Genomic DNA, 7628 nt, shown 5'->3' with positions numbered 1-7628 from the left:
GGCAGACTACTCAGGCAAGACCTGCTAGTGATTTTGAAAAACCTGTAGTAGATTCATTCCCCCCCCTTCCATCTGACAATCAGGAGCCTTATGAAAGCAGGCTGTTCGACAGGCAGGAGGAGACGGCTGCCTCTGATGATCTGAGAGATGGGTGGAAACATAGAGAAGTGTGGGTCAATGGCAGGCCGGAATCTCCTCCTGTGAGGCCCAATCAGGATCCCTAACAGCAGGGCCTTCAACATGGGTACACCACAGGGAACCTGGGATTCGCAGCAGACTGAGGGTGGTGCAGGGCAGAGACTCAGTGAGTGCGTGTGTGTGATAAAAATGTGTGTGTTAACCAGCCATTTAATTATCTGTAAATTCCGCTTGAACTTTTTACAGCATTATTTTTATTTGTCAAATAAAAACACAACAAAAACTTTGAATCCTGTGAGAGCAAACAGATAAGCGTTATTTAAAAATATATATAACTGTATATTATATGTTTTTAGACAAACAAGTTCAACAGTAGCCATATGCTTGTGAAAAGACAGTATTTTTCTAAAAGGATGAAATGACATCCAATTCTCAAATTGGTTCTAATTAGACCCAAAGCTCCGTGGAATATCCAGGACCGAGCGACATTCCTTTGCCATTACATTGTAACTGATCTGTGGAGACTTGACGCACGGCTACAGGGCCGCCCCAACCTCTGCGTGACCCCACATGATCTAAGTTTACAAAGCTGTGGCGAAACGTGAACCCACGACTCACTCTACAGAATTAACTTCAGGGATTGTGCAGAGGATTGTGCAAAGAGAACACACGCTTCTCATTTGCGCAACGCAGCGCAAACGTTACCTTCGCGGAGAACAGGAGGACGCTTCAAATTAGCAGACCGGTGTGTGCCAAAAAGTGATCGCCTGCCAATAACTGATTTCCAATGTTTCCATGTGTTGTGTATGTGTAATGTCTTCACGTATATTGGTAAATAGACTTTAGTGAACAGGATTTACAAAGGATCTAAATACAAATTTAAAAGTTACTTGTTTTTTTTTAATGTATCTTTATGAATCTTAGTTATACCCGCATTATAACCAATCTGGTCTTTTTTGTCAACTTAAAATATGTTTACAGAACTATTCTTATATTTGTTGCAATTTCAGGTACCTTCTTGGCCAGATCACGCTTAAAAAAACAACAACGTGTTTTTATGTAATTTTAACTAGATATATATATATATAAGATATATAAAATCCTCTTCACCAAAAAGTGCTTCTACCTTGTGACAATAATGGTGTTTGTGGCTCAAGTGACTTGCAATCATTCATGAGTGACACATTTGACATATATTTCGCATATAGGCCAACAAGTCCTCTACAGCAGTTTAAATACGGAAAGTCCCTTTTTTGGTAAATACCGGAAATCACCTTTTGGCAGACAGTCACTTTTTGGCAGCTACAGTGTGATATGCATCTCGGGTCATCGCGCAGACACGGAGTAAAAGTAAAGATACATAATAATAAACTAAAAATGCAAAAGCCTTCTTCTGGATCCTGCAGAAGTTAAGTTTCCGGGGTCAAAGGTGGGTCTGGAGCGACACCGGTCTAATTTGAACTATCCGCCACAAAAGGTTATGCCAATCCCCGAGGCCATGTGGAGCTGTTTCCTCTTTTTCACTCATAATTACATTTTTGTCTCATCCTCCTGGCATGAGGAGTTTGGGGTCACCACCTGTACTAGTGTACAGCACCGACTTCACGTTTGGAGCATGACTGCGAATATTTTCTGCGTGGGTTTACGTCATTTTATTACCCCGTGACTTTAGCTGTTTTACCTGCAAACAATCAGAAATAGATATGATATGACTTTTATTGTCTCAGTTGATTAATATATCAGATGTTCTTGGTGCAGAGCCTTCACTGTTTCACTGGAGATGTGGAAAAACATGCATGCAAAACATATATATTTTGTTTGTTGTTGTTGTTGTTGTTGTTTTTTTTGTTTTTTTTTACTGATAATGTCACTTCTTTTGTATCTTTGTAAATTGGATAAACGACTCAACTGAGGTCTTTAAAATAGACTTTAAGAAAATATTACCTGTTATGTCATCTGAAGAAACGTGCCAATAAAATCCACACAAACTTTTAACTACAGTGCTGGATTGCACTAACATCTGTGCCACTAACGTCAAAGACCTGGGAATATGCTGCCACCTGCTGGCAAAGATTATTCGCCACTAAACCGTTTACTGGCAATATTTTCTCCTGCTACAAGCGTCACCCACGGCCAAGTAATTGTGATTGAGGGCCGGCACTAATAAAACGAGCTGAAAAAAAGTTTGTAGATGTTCACGTGTGCATTAATCAGGGCCATACAATTAATTAGGCTGACTGGTTCACATTGCTTGAGTATCAAAATGGCAAAAGATGACAAATATGCCGAAGGGGAAATTGGCTTCCACCTGACATTCGTACACACCACACACCACAAACACAAAACAACAAAAATAAGCAAAAACCAAAACAATATACAGAAAATTTCTCTCTCCTTGCATCTCGGGGTTGATTGTCACCCATGCTCATGTTGAGAAATTTGATGACTGGAGGAATAATGGATGATTTTGATCTGTTTTTCTTTTCTAAACAAAAGGGGGGCAATAGCACTGTGTAGACAGTTCAAAGGAGAGGAAAGATTCCTAAAAAAACCCCCTTATCTTAAAAAATGTAAATTCCTTTGGGATTACATGAAGCTAGGACAGGTTGGAATAAAGGTGATACTTAGGGAACAGAAGCTCCAACAAATGAAGCCGTGCTTTTGCTTCTGCTGTTCACTTCATATTTGTGAACTTTTGTCCGTTTTTCTTCAGTTTTGTCCAGTTTGACAAACGTCTTTGTCTTGATTTGAGTGGCCCGTTGTTCCAAACACTCATGACTGCTCAGATATAAGAGCATTACCTCTGAACAAATAGCATGAAGGGCTCCCACTCATATGCTAAAATATTTAGGTGCCTAACAAAATCTTTTACATTGATTCTAAATGATGATCCCCTTTTAGATTAGCTCCATAGGAGCTACAGCAAAATACACCAGGGTGTTTTCTCATGGGAACCTTGAAATCAAAGCTGGTGCTGTGACGCATTGTTAGATAAAGATGCTTGAAGACGGGCCATTAAGATCCCCAGTCTTGCCTGCTCTAGCATTAATGTTTATTTTTTTCTCCCAAGACAGTGATAAATTTTTACCACATCATAAATATCATTCTCATCCCTGCCAATTAGAGCTATATATTTGTATTAATATGACTTGTTTTCCAGGGATTATAATAATAGGGTTTGATTGACAAAATCTCAAATCATGTCTGAATTTGTCTTCAGACACACTGCACTCAAAAAAATATAACATTAGATTTACTTAAAAAAGTTATGTCAAGTGGTTCCACACAACTGCTTTAAGTAACTTTTAAGAAATGTTGTTACTTAGTTTGAACTCAATACTGTTAAGTTAGATTTACGTAAGTGTATTGGCTAAATGTAACTTAATTGCAATGCTTAGCTGATACTTATCTTTGTTGCTTTAAGCCTACATAACTTGTTTAGGCAATATCTTTGTAATACTGTTACTTAGCTGGTACATAACTTTTCTGCTTTAGAAGGACATAACCTGGTTAGGTAGTATCTTTGTAAAACTGCTATGTAGCTGCTACATAAATTTGTTGCTTTTGAATTATATAAAATTGTTAAGTAATTTCTATTCAATACAATTACAAATAAATCATTTACACTGGTTACTTCCATACAAAATAGCAAAGTTTCTTAAAAGTTTCTTAAAAGTGAAAGTCACCATTTGGGAAACACTGCTTTGCATGCATAAAAAAGTAATGATTTATTTTCTTTTATTGAACACACATGAAGAATCTGCAAGAAATCAGGATAATTAAATGTGAGCTAATATCATCTACAAAAGGAAACAATAAATTCTTAGTTATTTAGCACAACACACACAGAAAAAGAAAACTAGCACAAATCAATTAAACCAATCTATTTAACACAGTGGAATATACATTATGAAATATGAAAACATATGAACAAAAAAAATGATTTCTATTTGTTTATTTGCTACAATGAATGTGTTTATAATTATGCAAGATTACATTAATCATGGCAGAAATAGAGGCTAAGTCATTAATGTCATTGATTTTCAAATGAAGTTCAAATGAATGATATATTACATGTGGGTTTAATGTAATTATATTCTAACAGCACTAAAGCCAAGCCTCAGCAGCACAGGCATGTTTCAGAGTATCATATCTTAGTAAGTGTGGCTATTTCCTTGACCACAGCAGACTGGATTTGTACGGTGAATTATTTTTCTGCCAGATAATTGTGAGAATTTCTTCATTTTTTCTAGATTTTTCCCATAAAATTGGAAGTGAAGTGAAATCTGTTAAAAACCCTTATAATCTAAATATATGGTCAACATTCACATCTGTGTAAAACATTCCTCTATGTTTTTAATGTGAAAAAGAACCTGTCAACTCAGCGTTGGATCTTGACAATAGTTAGTAAAGAGTAAACCCTGTGACTTTTATTATGAAAAAAACAGAAAAGAGTGAATCAAACAAAGCACATGTGCTATAAATGTTTTCTTTGATTGAGTTTAAAATAAAAACTAAATAAGAGCTCAGAAGGATGTAGATGCTGCTACATGAATGCAAACATAGAGTGCTTTATTAATTCTGAAATAGTCAGTTAACTTTATTAGCTTTTAATAGCTTATTTATATTTAGCAGATGAGTGTTGGAGTCTGTCATCACGGTGTCGTTTTATCCAAAATCACGCTTTCATTGCCCAAAGCCTCACACGGGTTTGACCTTCACTGCGCAGCCCTTACAGCTCTCCTGGAAAAGTCCCTGAAGCTATGAGAGAGATGAGACTGATTACTGACAAAAGTATCATTGATGCATGTTGTTGTTTTTCTTTTCACTGTAACGTTTACTGTACATTTTAATGCTGTTTGTACTTACAAAAGATGAAATTTCTAAAATTGCTTGTTCTTGGACTTCAGAACGACATTGAAAATTAACCTTTAGGCGAACAATCGCTATTTGGGCAGAAAGAAAGAAAGAATTGCATGTTTAGAATATAATTTAACGTGCAAACTAGAGTAGTTTAAACATTTGGTGATTAGACACTTTTTTCAGGAGTAACACAAACAATGTGAATGTGTAAATGTGAATTTTTGAAATAGCTCTTAAATGGTGACAAACCTGTAGTTGGCTTAGTAGAGACGGAAGAAAGTGTTGGTGAAACGGTGGATGCTGAGACAAAGAAGCCGTTATGATATTTATTGCAGATGTAATGCTGTAGCTTTTTGAGCAGTCTCTGCTTGCAGCGGGAACATTTGTAGTCAAATGTAAATGTGTGTATTTCTAGTCTCTGTGTTTGTCTTCACTTACATTGTCCACAGGTTGAACTATAGTCAGGACAGCAGTCACCCGATTCCACACAATCCTCGTCACAGAAACACTCTCTGTTACAGGAGCTGTTGTGACCAGCGCAACATAGAACTGGTGGGCCCGCACAACCAGTAGCACCTTGAACACACAGAGACAGATATGTAAAAGATGTACTGGTGGACTCATGTGAGCACATGCACATTATTATTTAGAGAGTATTTCTAACTACCTGGAAAAGGTTACCATTAATACTTCTACAAGGTAAAAACATTTATTTTGTATTTTGATTTGAATGAGCTTGAAAGTTAATATTTGGTATGACCACCTTTATTCTTTAGCACAGCATGAAATGTTATAGGCACTTTAAGTATTCTCAGGAAAATGAGTATAAAAGGAACCGCTGTCCAATGAGAAGACCTTTAGAAAGCCTGGGGAACTATTGTTCTGAACTACTTGAAATAAAATAAAATAAATAAAAAATAATGATTAAAAATCTATAAAACAACAACAAAAAAAAAAAGGAAAAAAATCTCATTAAAAAAAAAGAAAAGCTCATTATTTTGTCACTGAGCACACTCTGAGTGCTGCTGTTTATTTTTAAGGTGACAGCTGTACAATTTGTAAACATGAAAGCTTAATGTCCCGCAGCCTGAAAAAGGAGATGTGGAAATCGCTTCAGTTTGTCTGCAGAGCAAAGTGAAATTAATTTGATTGATTTATTGATTTTTCTAGTAACTATAATGCCAGCAGTTTAAAAAAGAGAGATAGCAGAAGATTAGAATAACATAGCAACATTTGATACATTTGCAAACATTAACAACACCATTACTGCTAATTCAAATAATGTGAACATATGTGAAGTTTCCTGCTAAATTTTCTTTGCTGCACCATCAGCGTGCTGCCTGCTGTAACCCTAATTTCCTTCGGGATTAATAAAGTATTTCGATTCTGATTCTGATATAAGCCCCTTAACACCCCACTTCAAAATTAATATGTCATCTAAACATTTGGACCTCCGCATATTTACCTGAAAAAACACATAAATGCTTGTAAGTACAACCTGTACAGACAGAGGCAAAACTAAGTGCTTAAGTCCTGTGAAAAACTCAGACTAAAAGAAGCTTCGCAACATAAATCATGAACACTATGCTCTTGTTGAGCGAACGCCACCTTCTTCTTTTTCTACATTAAATTTATGAAGTTCATTTCAGTATAGAGACTCACAGATAAACATCAAAATCGAAAGCATAATAAATACAATCCTGCATTTATAACCATCGTTCCCCCCTTTTTTGTACAGATAGTGCTTCTATATATTCTATATAAAGAATTATGTGTTACTCACTGCTGTAAGGACGCAGAAAACCTGTCAGGAGTAAGAAACACCAAACTAATGACCAAAACCAATCCATGACTCTGACTGTTTGGTTAACTGGAGATGAAGGTAATGACATTTCCCGTACAAAGCCGCGTCATATAACGTGCGGAGGGCGGTGAAAGAGGCGAAGCAGCGCTACGGGAGGAAACTAGAGTCACAACTCCAACAGAGTGACTCTAGGAGCCTGTGGCGGGGACTAAGGACAATAACGGACTATAAAACACCAACAACCGGTATGACGAACGCGGCCGTGACTTTGGCAGACGAGCTGAACACTTTCTATGCTCGCTTCGAGGCTGCAGCTAAGGTCTCCAACAATGCTAGTGTTAGCGGCGCTAACGGCTGCAGACAGGAAGATACTGCCAGCACCGGAAACGTGCTCGTCATCTCCGAGCATGAAGTAAGGAGAGCCTTCAAAAGAGTGAACACCAGGAAAGCAGCAGGACCAGACGGCATCCCAGGTCGTATCCTAAGAGACTGTGCATACCAGCTAGCTCCTGTGTTCACTGAGATATTCAACATCTCTTTATCTCAGTCGGTGATCCCCACATGCTTCAAAGAGTCCATCATTGTTCCTGTCCCGAAGAAACCCCACCCTGCTTCTCTCAATGACTATCGCCCTGTAGCCCTCACCTCAGTAGTGATGAAGTGCTTTGAACGCCTGGTCAGAGACTTCATCACACACACACTGGACCCACTACAGTTCGCTTACCGTCCAAATCGTTCCACAGACGATGCCATCTCTCATCTCCTCCACACATCACTCACTCACTTGGACACTAGAAGGGGGAATTATGTTAAAATGCTCTTC

The 7628-nt window shown here is 37.7% G+C and overlaps 1 long non-coding RNA gene across 1 annotated transcript; it reads right to left on the bottom strand.

Moving 5' to 3' along the window:
* Positions 1 to 3841: 3841 nt before the first annotated feature.
* Positions 3842 to 6706, bottom strand: LOC147308480 (uncharacterized). Its single transcript, XR_015126189.1, has 4 exons — positions 5440 to 6706; positions 5251 to 5301; positions 5008 to 5084; positions 3842 to 4899 (listed from the first exon to the last, which is right to left on the bottom strand). It is a non-coding gene; the product is annotated as an uncharacterized LOC147308480 (long non-coding RNA).
* Between the last annotated feature and the right edge of the window lie 922 nt (positions 6707 to 7628).

Source organism: Aulonocara sp. 'chitande type north' Nkhata Bay, linkage group LG18, assembly GCF_057382095.1.
Source record: "Aulonocara sp. 'chitande type north' Nkhata Bay isolate Kocher_YH1m ecotype deep benthic linkage group LG18, A_spYH_male_GT1.1, whole genome shotgun sequence".
NCBI lineage: Eukaryota > Metazoa > Chordata > Actinopteri > Cichliformes > Cichlidae > Aulonocara > Aulonocara sp. 'chitande type north' Nkhata Bay.
The sequence above is the reverse complement of the archived record's forward strand: the minus strand, read 5'-3'. Positions and strand labels throughout refer to the sequence as shown.